We start from the raw sequence: 17960 nt of genomic DNA, 5'->3' as shown, positions 1-17960 counted from the left end.
GGGTTAAAGGCAGCTGTTCTCATCGCCCAGGCTCTATAGAGATTTGCACCAAAGAACAAGGAAATGAAACCTTATCACCTCTCTACTGTCAAAGTCATCAAGAACATCGTCCTTCCTTTTGAGACAGAGTCGCACTGTGTAGCCTTAGCTTGTCTAAAACCACCTAAGTAGACCAGGCTGGCCTCACTGAGAGCTTCCTGCCTCCACTTCCCCAGTGCTGGGATTAAAGGTGTGATCCACCACACCCCGCTAAGCTTCCTTTCCAAATAGGAACCAATCTTTGGAGATTGCAAATGAACTTGTCTTGGATGAAAAATTACACAGGAAAATTCTGTTTTGTTTCATTTTTTTGAGAATTTCGAGGGCTTGAAGTTCGAGTGGGAAAGTGGAGGGTGGATCTGGGAGATACGGGGGAATAAATATGATCAAAATACATTGTATGAAGTCCTCAAAAAAAATCACATTTTAAAAAGAAAGTTTTCATGCCCGTATACAATGTGTTTTGATCATACTCCCTACTCCCCATTTCACTCCTCTATAGAGTGTTTTTGAAAGCCAATACCAAAATCTGTCTTGATTACCTCTCCTCACTGGGCTGTTCCATGGATCACCTCTTTTGGGGGCCCAGCCAAAAATACATTATGGATGCAGTCTGATTACATTGGTTTTAAGGAGAATTTTGTAGGCAGTATGAGCCTAAAGTAACAACTGCTATTGGTTAGATGCCTTTGTTTTTTGTTTTGTTGTTGTTTTTCTTTGAACTGGCAAACAATCAGATGCACTTTTTAAAAACCTGTTTCTGACCCTTTTATCAACACATTTGTTTCTAAAAATGGGAAGAGAAACTAAACTTGGACCAGCAGTCTCAGCGTGTATTATTAATATGATCTTTCTTGTATTTCTGTTTTTCCCTAGCTCTTACATTTAATTCCTGCGGGTTTTTAATGCATAGTAAATGAAGGTCCAGGCTAACTATGCTGTATAGATGAAGAATGCTGTAAGGAAAAGTAAACGCACACATGTGATGGCTAATCATCTTTGTCAACTTGACAGGATTTAGAATCGTTATGGGAACATCTCCGAGTGTGTGTCGAAGCAGGAGTTTCCAGAAAAGTTTAAAGAAAGAAGGGAGAAACACACTGCATGTGGGCAACACTGTTCCTTGAAGTGGGATCCTGAACTGAAGGGAAAGGAGAAAGCTTCTGAGCATGCGCACTCATCTGTTTCCTTGCCTTACATTCAATATGACCTCATACCCACCACCACGCCTTTCCTCTGGTGCTGGCCTGTGTCCTCTCAAAATGTGAGCCAGGATAGACCCATCTTCCCGAAAATTCTTTTGCCAAGTCTAAATCCAAAATGAACTGGTGTCAGGATATGAATTAAGAGGGCAGTGAAATCACACTTACTTTGGAAGACTCTGAAGTTCTGTGCTTCTGGGTTGCTGGTGGGTTTTTTCAAACCTCAGCTGTACCAAGGCACTGACTGCATGTATGTAGTCATGTCCAGTAATTCCATTTTCTAGGTTTTTCTTTTTATAGCTATAGTGAAATAGGGATCCCGGTGGTTTTTAAAATCCCTTTTTTTCTTTTGTTTTGATGTTTTTGTTTGTTTGGTCAGTTGGTCCGTTGGTTTTGAGGCAGGATTTCTCTGTGTAACAGCCCTGGCTGTCCTAGAAGTTGCTTTGTAGACCAGGTTGGCCTTAAACTCACAGAGATCTACCTGCCTCTGTCTCTGGAGTGCTAGGATTAAGGGTGTGCACGACCATGCCTAGATTTTAAAGTCCTCTTAACTGTCAGAAATATCAGTGATTTGATAATTCAGTTGCTCCCCTGACCCACTAATGTTGCATATTGTTTGTTCTTTCAGTTGAACAGACAATTAGGCGAGCTAGAAAGAATAAAAACTTTGTAGCTAAATACAAGCAAACGTCAGCAGAGGTCATTGGAGGGAGATACCTTAGACCTCATGTTAAACATTGTTTCTGGCTGATGCTTCTCTAAGCCAGATTCTCAGATTCTGAGAACCTGACCTTGGGAACCTTACCCAAATTAAAAGCACCAAAACTTTAAAAACAAAGAATATGGCCATTTTTCTATTCAGTAACTACTTCTATTCAGATCAAAGTCATCCTCACACTTGCATGGCAAGTGTACTACCGAACCATCTCCACAGCCTTTCAATTCACTCTTACATCATTGGTTCAAAACCCTTTTACATTAGCTACCAGAGTAGTTCTTAACCCTGACTGTATGTTAGGACCACCTGTAAACTGATTGAAGTAATGTGTGTACAGTGTATGACATCTTTCAAGGACCGGAGCTATACCCTGTACGTATTCCAATTTAATTGGGCTGAAGGACAGACCTGGACTCTTCCAGTAAAGTCCTTGTATAATCCTAGTATATTCCTAAAGAAATGCTAATACAACCAAAATTCAGAAGCACTGGCTCTATCTAAGTTTGTCTGGCATCATTTGGCAATATAATAAGTAGCAGAGGAGGCACCAATTCAACAGGCATCTGTTCATTTCCAGTGCCTGTGTTCTTAGCCCCTCTGCACAGCCCTGTCAGCTGCATACAGTAAGCGGCTGGAAACCCACTGAGGCACCAAAGTAAATGAGACAGAGCTCTTACCTTCAATAAATTCATCTAGGGAAGCCGAGGTGTCAGTAAAGGAAGCCAGTTCAGCTCACATAAACAGACAGAGGCTAACTGAGAACTCCTCTGGAAACCAGACATGCCCTGCTTTAATCCAGATTGGTGTGGAAGGTGACCAATAGCAGGGCATGGAGGAAGGCAGGATTGCAGATGTCAGCTGGGAGATGGTGCAAGCATTCACTGAGGCAATGGCAGAGGTCACAGAATTGGCAGTACTAACTGGCCACTGATGTGAAAAGTGACACAGAGAGCTAAGGGGAAGTGGCTTTCAAGTTCTGAGCCAGAGACTCTCAGAGGAACAGCACTGTTGATTTAGATCAAGAGTTGAGAGTTTGATTTTTGGGGTTGAATGAGTTCAAAGGGTGTTGAATGTTTAACTAGAAATGCCCCTTAGAGCACTGGAAATGTGAATCTGTAACTCAAGTGACCAAATATGTTTACAAATTAAAACCCTAAAATGGTTCCATTGGTAAAGCCTTAGACTTAAAGCATGAGGACCTGAGTTCCATCCCCAGAACCCACATAAAAAGCCAGGTGTGTTGGCACATGCCTACAAACCCAACCCTGGGAAGGTGGAGGCAGCTGGATGCCTAGAGCTTACTGGCCAGTCAGCAATGTGGAAAGCACCTGAGAATGATTGACATTTGAGGATAACTTCTAGCCTCTTCATACACCACACATGAGAGAGAGAGAGAAAAAGAGAGAGAGATCAAGCTGTGGAATCACTGACTTAGTAGGTGGTTAAAGCCACACCTTGCACCATTTGCATGCTACAAAATTTTTTTAAAGAAAAAGATATTAGAGATAGAGAAGAAAAATCTTCTGAAGTTGCTATACTAGAATATTCCAATAAGGTTATTATCTATCTGTAGTGACTTTAAACACAGTCAACTCATGATTACCCATAATGAGTTTTAATACTTCTCAGACTGACCCTGGGAACATTGCAAATTTAGTAGATGATACATAGCCATAGGATACAAGCCAGTTTAAAATTAGCTTAATATTTAAGGATGCTGTGCGGTGCATTGAGGCAGGACACTGTCCTCTAGTGTTTCCACAAGAATGGCTTTTATAGTTTTGATTTAAACTATTTGGATTATAGTATTACTTAAACCTGCTGTAGTTATAATGTTATAAATTTGTTTAGATAGAAAAATCTTAGGTTTAAACTCATAAACACGTAGACGCTCTTTAGAGCACTCGCACAAAGGGCATAGATTAAAAGTAACATACAAGACATTTTCATAATGTTGTACAGCATAAATATTGAAATAACAGGTATTTCTAGATTCTTTGGAAATAAAAGGTGCTTTTAAGTGCCCTGTGGTGATTCGATCTCTCACCAATCCCTCTATTAGGACCTTGTTTACATGCTCTACCCAACCATTATTTGGTCCTTGTTTAAAACACATGAAAATTCCCTTAAAATAAAATATGAGAGCTACAATTCTTTCCCTTCCTTTGGTTCATTTGTTCATTTGAGAAGAGGGCCTTGTTATGTTACTCAGGCTGGCCTTAAACATGCAATCTCCCTGCCTCTGAGTGCTGGAAATACTGGCAAACACCACCAGGCCTATATAGATGTCAAGAGAAACTGTGTGGCAATATCTTGTTCCAATTGGTTCTATGTGATCTAGAGTAGCAAATATTTGAAGGTTATTGTGCTGTTCAAATCACATCATTTCAAGTTTGGCTTGAGAAATTGTGGAACATAGAGAAAATAGTCCTGCTCACTAAAAAGCTACAAAGGTCACTGCCTTAGTTAACTTTTCTTTCTTTTTAATTATAAACTGATTGGCCCATTAGCTCAAGCTTCTTATTAACTAATTCTTATAACTTACATTAGCCCATAATTCTTGTCTGAGTTGGCCACGTGGCTCGGTCCCTTTTTTTGCGAGGCAGTCACATCTTGCTTCCTCTGGGGCTGGGTCACGACTGCGGACTTAAACTTCTCTCTTTCCAGAATTCTCGTTGCCCGGCCTATACTTTCTGCCTGTCTACTGGCCAATCAGCATTTTATTAAAAATAATACAAGTGACATGATAAAAGACCATTGTCCAATAGCATTCTACCCCCCCCCCCCGTTTTTTTTAAACAAGAACTCTGAATAGAATCTCCTTGGTTTAGCTTTTTGTCCAGACATTCATTATTCTTAACATCTTGTAACCAACATTCTAAACAAAGGCAAACATCCATAATCCATTTCTAGGGAATGTGGGAGTAGTTTTTGATTGGGGGCACTGATAATCTTATGAGGACCCAGAGAAAATTTGGAATTATGATCAAGTCCTGACTGGAGGATCCTGTGAGGCTTGATCATCTCAGGCAGCAGTCTTGAATCTGTTCTGGATGTAGAACTCAGACATCTGAGCCATCTGCTCCTATCAGAGATTTCTCAGGTGGTATTCCTCCATCAAACCTTATTTTTCTTAATCCAGAATGAATCCACAGCCTCTCATTTCCTGTGGAAACAAAAACAAAACCTCTTCTCCAAAGTAACATATCTTTTGACTTCAATTTTGAAGTCAAGGTATTTCCAAAATATCTATCTTGGATTAATTCAGCAGCATTTATAAACAAATGTCTTTTAGCAGCTGTTGCTCCTTCCTCAGTCATCAAACAATTCAAAAACAACATAATAACATACAGTATCCAAACTTTCTGTCTATTTTCCATCTTTATGTGGCTTTATTTTAAATTCTATTTCTTTTAGTTTTATTTTTAATTTTTGGTTTTTCAAGACTAGGTTTCTCTGTGTATCTTTGGCTGTCCTTGAACTCACAGAAATCTGCCTCTGCCTCCCAAGTGTTGAGATTAAAGGTGTGTGCCACCACACCCAACTACTCTCTTTCTTTTTTTTCATTTTAAGTACTTTAACCTTTTTTCTTTTTTTCAAGCCTACATATATTTTTAAACACATTGTAAATTGTTTATAGCCTTTTTTTGGTCTGGATCTATCTTTACTGTATCTCTCTTTTTCTGACCATGTGAGTCTTTAATTTGCTAAGCGATATGGCTAGGATTAAAGCTGTGGCATTGACAGCTGTATTCAGCCCATTCTTTAGCTTTCTGAGATTCTAGCCTCATGGCAGAGATGCTGGCTGGAGCCATGTTTATTGCCAGAACTCTATGGCATTTCAAGGCCCTTGCCGCCACCAAAAAGCATACAGTCAGCTTTTTCATCAACACCATTTAAGTGTTTCATGGCAGAACCTCTTAAAAGAGCTGCAAGGTTTTTGCAGCTAAAGCTGAGTCAGGAAGCCTCTCTTAAATGAGAACACTGGCCTCTAGCAAGCAGAGCCTACCCGAGAAAGTGCTGCTATCAATAAGCCATGCTTAACTCTATCCTTTTCTGTCTAAAATTACTTCCCAAGCTCTCTCAGGTTTTATGTGGGTGCAGTTGTCCATGTGGGCACCATTTGTTGACCAAAGTTTTCTGTCCCGCCCGGTCCTGCAGCTGTTAAGTTCCAAAGAATCACACAGAGGTTTCCATTATTTATAAACTGATTGGCCCATTAGCTCAGGCTTCTTATTAACTAATTCTTACAACTTACATTAGCCCATAATTCTTGTCTGAGTTAACCATGTGGCTCGGTACCTTTTTCTGCAAGGCAGTCACATCTTGCTTCCTCTGAGGCTGGGTTATGACTCCTTAGTTACTTTTCTATTGCTATGACAAAACACCATGGTTAAGACAATTTTTAAAAGAAAGTGTTTAATTTGGCTTAAGGTTTCAGAGGGTTAGAGTCCATGATGGCAGAGAAAAGACATGGTGGCAACCATAGCTGAGACCTCACATCCTGATCTAAAACCAGGAGGCAGAAAGAGAATGGAGTAAGACTTTTGAAACCTCAAATCCTACCTGCAGTGGAAAACTTCCTTCAATAAGGTTATACGTTCTATCCTTCCCAAACAGTTCCTAAGGATGAAGTGTTAAATTGTGTAAGCCTATAGGGCCATTTTTATTCAAACCACCACAGCACTTTGAGAAGTACATCACCCTAGGGGTGATGCTTAGCTTAACTGTCAACTTGACACAACTTAGAGCCTCAATGAGGGATTAGCTACATTGAGTTCTCATTTGAACACATCTGTCAGGAGTGTCAGCATCCTAATGACGATAAAAATATATCAAATTCCCTGATTTAGGAGTTACAAAAATGTAAGCTGGTTTTATAATGAGGAAACATGTGTTCTTGGATGAGTCTTCCTAAGTCTATAAAGTCATTGGATGTTTTCTGCAGTCATTGACTTTAGTCTTGTTTGAGCTAGTAGCAAACTGGAGCACATCCTAGCAAACCGTGAGGGAAACACAATGAAAATGGCAAATGTACTCGTAAATTGATCAAGTCACAAGCAGGTGGCCCCAGATGTGGTCCCCGTCTCTGATTATTACTAAGATCAGCACTTGCAACAGAAATAAAATGAAATAAAGACTGTGTGTTCAAGGGTGAAGATTAGAAGTCAGGGTAGGGCATTTACCCATTAGTGTTGTAACTCGGGTGTTTTCAGGAAGTATTGATAACTAAAATCAATAAATCAAGTCACATGGGCCTTGTGATCACTGAGATCGCTCAGCGCTCAACAAACAGAGTTCAAAGGAGGCCAGGTCACTGTGGATGAGCAAGAAAACTCTAGCAAGAATTCACTGAGAAGGTGACAGGAAGATTATATGTTGTAAACTGTTTCTCAGGGAGGCCATGACGTAGACCAAGAATATGTAGGTTACATTAGCTGTAGTTACCTAAAGAGTCCATACAATCTGACGGTCAAGGGCACATGACAAGGTGTCCTCTGAGGTTTCTGACCTGCTGTTTGTCTGTGCTGCTTGGTACAGATCTCTGGGTACACAGCCATTAAAAGTGGATTCATGTGATGGGGCTGGCAAAGTTTCCAGGTCTCTCATCTCTAACTGAATTAAACTCTTAGTGTGCCCAAAATAGACATTGTTCATGTGTGGGTGTGTGGGTGTGCACACATATGCTCTGTCTGGAGGCCAGAGGTCAATGTAGAGACTCTCTCTCAAACACTTGTCACCTTATATTTTGAGACAACATCTCACACAGAACTTGGACCTCACCAACTTGCTAGACAGACATGTCAGAAAGCCCCAGGGATCCTCCTGCCTCTGCCTCCCCAGCACCGGCAGTGTGGGCATGCATTTCCATGCCTACCATTTCATGTGGGCTCTGTGGGTCAGACTCCAGTTCTCATGTTTATGCTGCAATCACTTCACCAATTGAGCCATCTCCCCATTTCTGTCTTTATAAAATACTGACAAACGTGGGAGAGGATTTCCTTTTTTCCCCAAGTATGTATGAATGTATATAAAGATTTCATTTGGTAGAAGACAGAATGCACATGTAATCCAAAAGTTAAACCTCCCCCAAGAATATATGCAAAAGCCAGATGATGTGATGGACACAGCTCACATCACAGAAATAAAAGGACTTGGATTTAGATTTGTTCTGGGATTTGAACTGGCCCCAAACAGAAATCTACCCATAGAAATAAAAAGAAAAAAATACAGGGAAATGATTTTGAATTGAGCTCCCACAGAATTTGAAAATCATCACCTTTTTAAAAGGATAGGGATTATGTTTTGGAGAGAATTAAGAGAACTCAGGCATTTTTAAACGCCTATCTTAGGTTTATAAAATAATTTAGTATTGAACAATCGGAGGTGTGAGAAGTTTGTTAGCTTGCAGGTGACCTGGGGAATCGTGAAAATGCTTGATAATCTATCTCCACACATTTCCTATATCTTCTGGATTCTCAGCTCTCCCCACTCTCCTCTTGTTTTAGAGATTTTTTACCTCCCTTCCAGTCTTGTACAAGAAAAGTAAGATGGTGTACTAGTCTACTCATCCAGAACCAGGCACATCTGGGTTTTAGTCTCTTCTCTCTACAATCAACCTTGTATTCCACGTCAAGTTAACAGACATCTCTGCCCCTCCATTTCCTCATCACTGTGATGAGTCTGGGGAGGTTGCTTCCTCTGCAAAGTGGTTTGCTGTGCAAACAGAAGGACTTGGGTTTGAGCCTCAACAACCACAAAAAAGGTCAGATGTAGTGACTACGCCTGTAATCCCCAGCATGGAGGAAGTGGGGACAGGAGGATTCCTGGGGTTCCATAGATATCAGCCTAGTTAAATCTGTGAACCCCTGGTGAAAGTCCTTGTCTATAATAACAATAACAACAACAACAAAGCACAGTTTGGGAAAATGACTCTGGTGTGAAGAGAGCTTGCTGCTCTTGCCATGTACCTGAGTTTGGTTCCCATCACCCATTGCCAGAAGCTTACAAGTACAGGTAACTACAGCTCCAAAAGATCCCACATCCTCTTCTGGCTCTCAGGGTACCTGCACACACATGTGCATATACACAATACACATAACACAAATCTTAAATAAAAAAATGGAAAGCAGAATGACCATGAAACAGACCCTCCAGCTTTCATAGACTGCTCAGGTCCACACACAAATATGTGTGTGCACACAGCATACTTCCTCTTTAAGGAGTAAATATGATGAAGGAATGATAAATGGTGATAGCTTTATGGGTATTGATCTTAATCATTTAGAGAGTATCCATGACAAATGACCTTCCTCTTCCTGTTGAATGTCACCAGAACTGGGATTCCTCACCCAAAGAAAATGCTTCCAGCCATTCACAGCTCCCAGTAGAAGAGTTTCTCCTAGGGTTTCCTGCTTCAGTCTCCTTATGACTCCTATCCATTCTGTTCTACATGACAACTTTTTGTTTGTTTGTTTTTCGAGACAGTATTTCTCTGTGAAATAGTCCTGGCTGTCCTGGAACTCACTTTGTAGACCAGACTGGTCTTGAACTCACAGAGATCTCTGCCTCTGCCTCCTAAGTACTGGGGTTAAAGGTGTGCACCACCACTGCCCAGCCTACATGACAACTTTTAAATTGTGAGTGCCTCCTTCCTCTCCCCACAAATTCTAGTCACTTCCTTAGCTACTTTCCATAAGAGAGTCTTTATCCCTTTACGTCAATAGCTGCTTGCTTTCATGTCCCTTCCACAGAGGTGTTTCCAGAGCAAGCCCCAGGCTTTTATTCTGAATATATGTTTTAACACAGTGCCTCATTTTAGTAACATTATAAAAGATAATTTAAATTTTTTATTTGTATGGGTGTTTTACCTGAAGCATGTCTGTGCATCACAGGCATGCAGTGCCAAGGGAGTCCAGGAAAGGGCATCAGATCCATCTCCTGGAATTGGAGTTACCGAGTTGTGAACTGCCACATGGGTACTGAGAGTCAAGCCTTGGCCCCCTGGAAAAACAGCAACATGGCCTTCTCTCTATTGCTATAATAGTATTTTGACAGTCACTTTCCACTTTTAAGTTGTAGTGAACTGTTAAATTTAGGTAAGTGTTTAAAAAATTTTATTTATTATTATTTTTTCTGTGTATGGGTATTTTGCCTACATGCACGCCTATATACCATGTGCATGCCTGGTGCCCATGGAGACCAGAAAGGGTGATGGATCCCTGGAACTGTAATCTTGAGACATCATATGGTTGCCAGGGTGTTCTGAAGAGCACTCAATGCTCTTAAGCCCTGAGCCCTTGCTCCAGCCCTAAATTTAGACAGCTCCTACTAAATCCATCCTGCTGGATTTTCCCACTTTTGCTTTTTTGTCGATAGGGGATGAAATTTTTGATAAGGGATGAATGTTTAAATAGGAGGTTTATAATTTCCCTGGTGAGTGTTTTCATTTTGAAACAAGCTCATATTCCTCTTGTGAGTTTTCTGCTGTGAAATCCATCACTCAACATCCTAGTGACCTTCTTAGCTTTATTGTGATCCTAGTTTTATTCCTGTTTGTATGATAAATAACCTGATGAAGCACAATATAGGAGAGGAAAGGGTTTACTCATCTTGCAATTCCAGGTTACAATCTGTTATTGCAAAGAAGTCAAGGCAGGAATTTAAAAGCACCATATTCTCAGGCAAGATCATGAAGAGCAAAAACACATGGATCTTTGCTGCCTGCTACTTAGTACTCACCAAGTCTTCTCTACTCTCATATAGCGCCAGGTCCAGCCTAAGGAATGGTGCTGCCCACAGTGAACTGGGTCAAACAACAGTCACCACAATCCCCCACAAACAAGCCCACAGGCCAATCTGATGTAAATAGTTTCTCAACTGAGAGTCTTTTCCTAGATTGTGGTAAGTTACTTAAAACTGGCCAGTATGTGTCTGCAGCTGCATCGGCATGCTATGAGACTACTTGAAATCTACTCCAAAGTCTTAATAAATTTAGAAATGGTAGCTCCAAACACAGAGAACTCTAGGAGAATATGCAGGCCTGCCTTTAGGAGGACATAATATTTGCCTGAAAGAACTCTCTCCTTCCAGCTATTCCAACTGTGCAGCCAGTTCCCATGCAAGGCAGCACTGTAGAAAGCCTGGACAGTCACCCAAGGTTCCTCTGCAACATTGGAGCATCCAGCCTACAGGCCTAGAATATCTGACAGACTTTTCCACAAAGCAGGGTTTTTGAAGGACTTCTTCCCCACCTTGTCTGGGCAAGGTTTGGAAGTTACTCTCTTTTTTGTCCTGCTTGCTCCATTAGGACAGTATACTGTCAACAGTTGAGGCAAGGACACTTTCTTGCTCAGTGACTTACTTTTGCCACAAAGAAAGCAAACTCCATGTGGAGTTTCTTCAAAGCCAATTATCTTCTCTGAAGTAGATTGGTGCTGCCAGGAACAGACATGTCTCATTGTCATAAAAAAAGAAAAAGGCACTTATATTTTTAAAACATCTTAAATGCCATATTCTGTAGATCTCTGAAGTGTTTGAAAATGACCTGTCTATTTAAAATATATCTGTTTGACCTTGAAAGCATGTCTAATGTGACTACAAGTTCTATTGTAATAGGTGACCAATTACTAACCTGCATTTGCTTACTATCCTAAACAGTAGGTAATAATAACCTTCAAGGACTAGAAATTTGCATTACATTGTTAAATGAGCTGTATAGATACAATACCCTGGACAAGGTTAGAAATGTATGTACAATCTGTTTTAACAAAATTAATCTCAAATATGTCTCTACCTTTCTCTTATAAAGGTGTAGTAAAGAAACAATCTTTTAAATTAATAACAATAAGAGCTCATCCTTTAGGCAATAAAGAAGGTAAAGAAATGCCAGCCTGTAGAAAGTCCATTGGCTGAATCATCTTACTAACAGCTCTTAGATCTGTTATCTTTCTCCTTTTTCATATTTCTTTTTAATAACAAATACAGGAAAATTGCAAGGGCTGATTAATTCTTCAATACACTGAGTATCTAGTTGCTTCTGTACCAGCTGTTTTAAATCCTGCAGTTTCTCTATTATTAAAGGTCATTGCTTAACCCATACAAGTTTGTCTTGTGAAGCATTTTAAAGGCAGGGCTATTGGTGCCTTTGAAATATTATCAGGTGTTGGGCCTGCTCTTGTACAACCTGAATATTTTGTGACTGTTCTTTATAAAACCTTCCAATGATTTTCCCAGAAACATACATTAATTTATGGCTCATTTCTAACGTTGGTGGAATATTAATCTGAGTATTCCATTGCTGTAACAAATCACATCCCCATAAATTCATTGCTATGTTAGCTACATATGGTTTTAATATTCTCTCTGTGCTTCAGGCCCTATACATTCAACCCATCTCATGTTCTGCTTTAACTGAGATAGTATTCCAATCCTTAAACTGAAAAGCCAAAGTTTCAATTATTATTTGTCTAGCTTCTGAATTTGGTATCATTCTATTTACTGCTAAAGTTATTCTTTGTAAGAAATCTGTAAAGGCTTCCTTTGGGCCCTGCATTACTTTAATAAATGACTCAATTTTGTTTCCTATTTCTTTAACCCTGTCCCAAGCATTCAAAGCTGCTGCATGACATAAACCCAGGGTGTGGTCATCATATACAGCTTGCCTTTCTATAGTAGCATAGTCTTCTTCTTCAAGAATTTGATCTTGGGAGATTTCCCAACCTCTAGTTTTACTCTATGGTTCAATAATCTTAGCTCTTCTCTGAATTAGGTGCTCCATTGTAATTGTGGACCAGGCGCTAAACACCTTTAACCAAATCTATCTAGTTGTAAGGATAATTCTATGATAAACTGACCACAGGTTTAACATTTGCTTCACAAAAGGTGATTGTATGCCACATGACACTATTGCTCCCTTGAATCTCCTTAAATGTAACATTGGCACAGAAGCCCAGTTAGCTGTGACAGAGCCTCTGCCACTTGGAAATTTCTGTAAGGTTACTGGATATATTAAGGTTGGTTGTCTGAAAACTTTAGGCTGTTTCTCTCTATTCTTATAATGCAATGCTGAAATTGACTCTCCATTAAATTCCTCCATCTAGATTTGAATATTTCTGTCATCTGCTTTATTAGGCTTTTCTAAGGCCTGTATCTTAGCATTCAAATTAACTAATATTTTAGTAATTAGACAAAAATGCTACAGCTGATAATGTTTACAGTTGACACATAAGTTCATCTAAATTAGATATTCTCTCATTTGATCATCCCATTTTCAAACTGTCTAGCATATTATCATATAGGGATTCAAGTCCCTCCATTATAATGTTTTTTCCCATTTTTTAATGTGGGGAAAAACTTTCTCTTTTAACAAATTCCTCCCTTTAAGAATTCCCAACTGTCTTATGAAGAAAATCCTTACAGGAGTGTCGAGTATCTTGTGCTTTAGTTGATTCCAGATACACTCAGGTTGGCAACCAAGATTAGCTGTCACAAACCCAACCATCGTCAACTTGACACACAATCATACCTCCTTACATCATGCTTAATTTTCAGATGAAAACAATAACCAGGCCACAATTGGCCTAATGTGATATAACTATCATACAGAAAACTATGAGTCCATGGTGTATTTTAGAAGAAGTGGCAAAGTTCATCTTTTAAGTATGATAATATAAGTTATCAGCACTTAACCACTGCTGTTATGCCAGTTGATGGTATATTACGAGATAAAGAAATAGAGGAAAGAAGATAAAAATAACATACTCAACATGTTTTCAAAAAATAAGACATAAATCCTCATTTCAGTTATAATCCTCATTTCTATAACTGGTTATATGACTTTAGCTTCTATTTATAGCTACCTTCTTCTGTATAGGGATCTATGCTACCCATTCTGTATTTCTTCCATCCTCAGAAAGCATCTCAGCAAGTCTTGGCTCAAATCCTGGAGAAGAGACCCATCCCTTCATTCCTGAAAGGTCAGGATTGGATTATTACAGTTTCCTATCGATTTTAATCACAGGACATAGTGATACCAATATCCTCCCTAAAAGATTCCTGCACTCCAGACAAAATCTTTTTCACCTCCATTGCAGAGAAGCAATCCACTTGCAGCCTTCTCCCTTCCTAGCACTGCTATTCCTTCCATAACCTGTTGAGTTCAGGGCATCAGAGGCCAGGAGGAAGTCTGAGCATTAAGGTCACTTGTTTTGTCTTCTGCAAGGGGCGCTCCCATCCTCAAGCAAGACTTCTAGGCCAGCAGAGCAGACGGTTGTAGGAGTGGGAAGCAAAGTTTTCCTAGTGGACCACTAGGAGTGATAGTGAGTGAAACCATTTCCATTTCACCCCGTTATTACTGGACCCATGAACAGTAGCTGTAGAAGAAGTAATGCCATAGAAAGGATGCTTATTCAAAGCATAGACCGCCTTGTGGAGGACCCCACCTCGGCCCTTCAGGTATTGTCTCCTAACTGGTGTTGCGATTGTGTCTTCATAATGCCGTTCCCCATTCTATCAGGATGACTGGAGAAAGAGGCTGACGGTCCACAGAAGGGGTCATCTCCACTTCTTGATTGTTGAACTCCTCTGCTGAAGTCACCTTCTGATGAGCATTTACACGGGGCACAAGTATCATCACATCCTTCACCCATTTGGAGAGATCTATCTGTATACTTCTTCCCCAAAATGTCTTTCTCATCACTTTCCCAATCATGTTCTTTCCAAGTCCCTGGCCATCCAGCCAATCCATTGGCCACAGCATATAGTTGTGCATCTGGTCGTTTCTCCTTCCAGGCCAAATGTGTGCATGTGTGCACTGTCCAAAGATTGGCCCACTGTGAAAATTTCCCTTCACTGAAGTCCTTCAGGTCATCTCAGAAAAGGCTGCACTATTGTTTTGCTCCCATCAAGTTGAGAAGATCAGTCATCATATTCCTGGGCTAGTTACACACATGTTCATATGTGTGTTTCTGAATGTTCGTGCTCTAGAGACAGTTCCCAGTCTGACTTCATGGCTTCCTTAACTCTTCCTTCCTTCTTGCTTTATATTTCTGTAGTGGTTTGAAAGAAAATGGCCCCCAAAGAGAGTGGCACTATTGGGAGGTGTGGCCTTGTTGAAGTAGGTGTGGTCTCATTGGAGGAAGTGTGTCACTGTGGAGCTGAACTTTGAGGTCTCATATATGCTCAAACCCTGTGAGACTGCACACTTCCTCTTGCCTGTGAGTCAAGGTGTAAAAACTCTCAGCTTCTTTTTCTGGCACCATATCTGCCTGCATGCTGCCTTGCTTCCCTCCGTGAGGATAATGGGTTGAACCTCTGAAACTGTAAGCCACTAATTAAATCCTTTCCTTTGTAAGAGCTGTCATGGTCATAATGTCTCTTTACAGCAATAGAAACCATATCTAAGACAACTTCCCATGCTTTGACCGGATCCTTTGGTTCCAAAAAATGAACACCACATCTCAACAAATGAGCTCTTACATTCAGGTGCATACTCTGGGCCCTGACATTCTTTCTGGATCCAATTTTGCTGTGTACCTAACTAACCCAGTAGCATTCGGATCACCTCATGTCACACATCAACCCTGTTGGTCAATGAATGTGTTATAGGAGTGGATCAGAGTCCAGAGAGTAGCTTCTGAGACATCCAAGATCAACATCCTGGAGCACAGAACCGGACCAGGACACACAGAGAGCAGTAGAACTATAAACAGTTTATTAAAAAAGAAAGGGATGTTGTTGAGAATGGAAGTGGAACCGGTCTGAGTCACCAAGTGTCATCAGAGTCTCCGTCCTTTACAAGTCATGAGTGTGATCTTCTGGCATTTAGAGGTAACATTTTTGTTATTGTTTGGTTTTGTATTTTATTTTTCTGATTATGCTGTTTTGTTACACACAGCCCACTGTCAGAGGGGTTTCTAGTATCTTCGGTTATTCTCATATTTCAATTTTCATGCCTTTGGCATCTCTTCCTCCCTGTCTCATTTTTCTACCTGAAAAACTTCAGCTGGGCCTAGACTTAAAGTATCATGAGAATTCACCCTTCAGCAAGAGACACATCAGAACACTGGCAGACAGGTTTGAAAACCATCATGTGAGAGTTGAACAGAGCACAGCCGTGCACTCAGAACACTGGCAGATGAGTTTGAAAACCATCACATGAGGGTTGAGCAAAGCACAGAAGCACCACGAAATACAGGAGTTTGGTACTAGGCCCCTCTTACTCTGCCTATATCAGCACTTTTCATACAGTTCACTTCATTCTGGACACGAGCATCAAATATTCTAACAGGCTTACACTGCCACTCTGTCTTGAAATGTGATTGCTTGTCTATTTTCTATTTGAATTCATCCAAGAACACATTCTGAATCCATTTTAAATTATCTGGCACCAAAAATTAAATGTCGAAAGGATTTTATTCCTTTTCTTAGCATCCTTGTAAATGTAGTACTATCAACCTTTTGTTCTGTCTACATCACCTGTTTCACACACGTACACAAGCACACACACACACACATATGCACACGCACACGCACAGCTTGAGCGGTTTCTAACTATAGTCTTGTTTGAGAAGATTATGGAACCTCAGGAGACGAAGCTTTGCTAAGGAAGCACATCACATCATCACATGGCTTGTACTTTGAGGCTATAAAGCTTGGCCCCGCTTTCTGTTCTTGCTCTGATTTCTAACTGTCAGGCTAGCCTCACACTCTTTCTGCTACGCCTTCCCCACAATGTTGGACCTATGGAAGCATAAGCCAAAATAAACCCTTTCTCCCCGAAGCTGATTTTTGTTAGGTGTTCTATTGCAGAAAAGTACTGAGTAGACTCACAAACAGACTGGCACTGCAGGAGAGTAGGGACTGGAGTTTGCATCGTCAAGATTAACACATGCAGGAAGCCAGCTGACAGAGAAAGGCGGGAAGCCTTTTCCTTTCTTAGTTAAAGAAAACATACAGCACATTTGAGAAAAATAGGAGATAGGCAAAAGAAAGAAGAGAGAGAGCACTATTGGTCTAGAAATGGTGCTGATCCCTGTGGCCCAGTGTCTCTGAACACAAGCCTTTCCCCATCTCACTGGTTTACTCCCTTTCTCGGAGTCTCTTTCTCTTTCTTTCTTTCTTTTTTTTTTTTTTTTTGGTTTTTTCGAGACAGGGTTTCTCTGCAGCTTTAGAGCCTGTCCTGGAACTAGCTCTTGTAGACCAGGCTGGTCTCGAACTCACAGAGATCCGCCTGCCTCTGCCTCCCGAGTGCTGGGATTAAAGGCGTGCGCCACCACCGCCCGGCTTCTTTCTCTTTCTTAGAGACTGTCGCTGTTTCTGTTATATTACCACATGCCCCTGGAACAGTGTTGGAACACAGAATCTGGAACCTTCAACTGGTGCCTTCTGAACTCAGGTTTTCCCCAACACGCGCGCACACACACACGCACACACACACACAAAAGAAAGAGGCACACACACATACATACAGAGACAAACACACAGAGAGAAAGGCAGATACAGACACAGAGAGAGGCACACACACATACACACACACACACATGGGATGGGAGGTGGGGCACGTGCACACACACAGAGGCATACACACAGAGCGACAAACACACAGAGAGAGGCAGATACACACACACAGAGAGGTATACACACACACAAATAAAGAGAGAGGCACACACAGAGACATAACACACACAGAGACAGACACACACACGTACACACACGCATGCTCTTTGAGAATTTCATGTGCACATGCGGTGTGTCTTGATTGCATCCACACCAGCTTTCCCTTCCCACTCGCCATAACCACACACTCCTAGGCACCTCCCTCTCCTGCTTTCGTCCTGTCTCCTCTTTTAAATCATAGGATGCGGAAAACCTACATACTCCCAAAGAAAACACCCAACCATCCCAGCAAACCTCAAAACCAGTATTTCTCCAGCTACACAAGTGCCTCATGAGCCCACCTCCCATTCATCCTGGGACTTTGACTGGTTGGATCTTGTGCA

General features: G+C 40.9%; 1 protein-coding gene and 1 long non-coding RNA gene across 10 annotated transcripts in view; one reads left to right on the top strand and one right to left on the bottom strand.

Moving 5' to 3' along the window:
- The window catches only part of Insig2 (insulin induced gene 2), a 35825-nt gene extending 32973 nt beyond the window's left edge, over positions 1 to 2852 (bottom strand). The window contains exon 1 of one of the 4 annotated variants that reach the window (XM_038349763.1): positions 2637 to 2852. The gene's annotated coding sequence lies outside the window, so the exon portion shown is untranslated. The remainder of the gene's footprint in view (positions 1 to 2636) is intronic. The other 3 variants (XM_038349762.1, XM_038349766.1, XM_038349765.1) reach the window with 3 other exon arrangements.
- Positions 2853 to 15441: 12589 nt separating this feature from the next.
- Positions 15442 to 17960, top strand: part of LOC119827325 — a 42336-nt gene continuing 39817 nt past the window's right edge. The window contains exon 1 of one of the 6 annotated variants that reach the window (XR_005287644.1): positions 15442 to 15789. This is a non-coding gene — a long non-coding RNA (uncharacterized LOC119827325). The remainder of the gene's footprint in view (positions 15790 to 17960) is intronic. The other 5 variants (XR_005287648.1, XR_005287647.1, XR_005287646.1 and 2 more) reach the window with 5 other exon arrangements.

This window comes from Arvicola amphibius, chromosome 12, assembly GCF_903992535.2.
Source record: "Arvicola amphibius chromosome 12, mArvAmp1.2, whole genome shotgun sequence".
NCBI lineage: Eukaryota > Metazoa > Chordata > Mammalia > Rodentia > Cricetidae > Arvicola > Arvicola amphibius.
The sequence above is the reverse complement of the archived record's forward strand: the minus strand, read 5'-3'. Positions and strand labels throughout refer to the sequence as shown.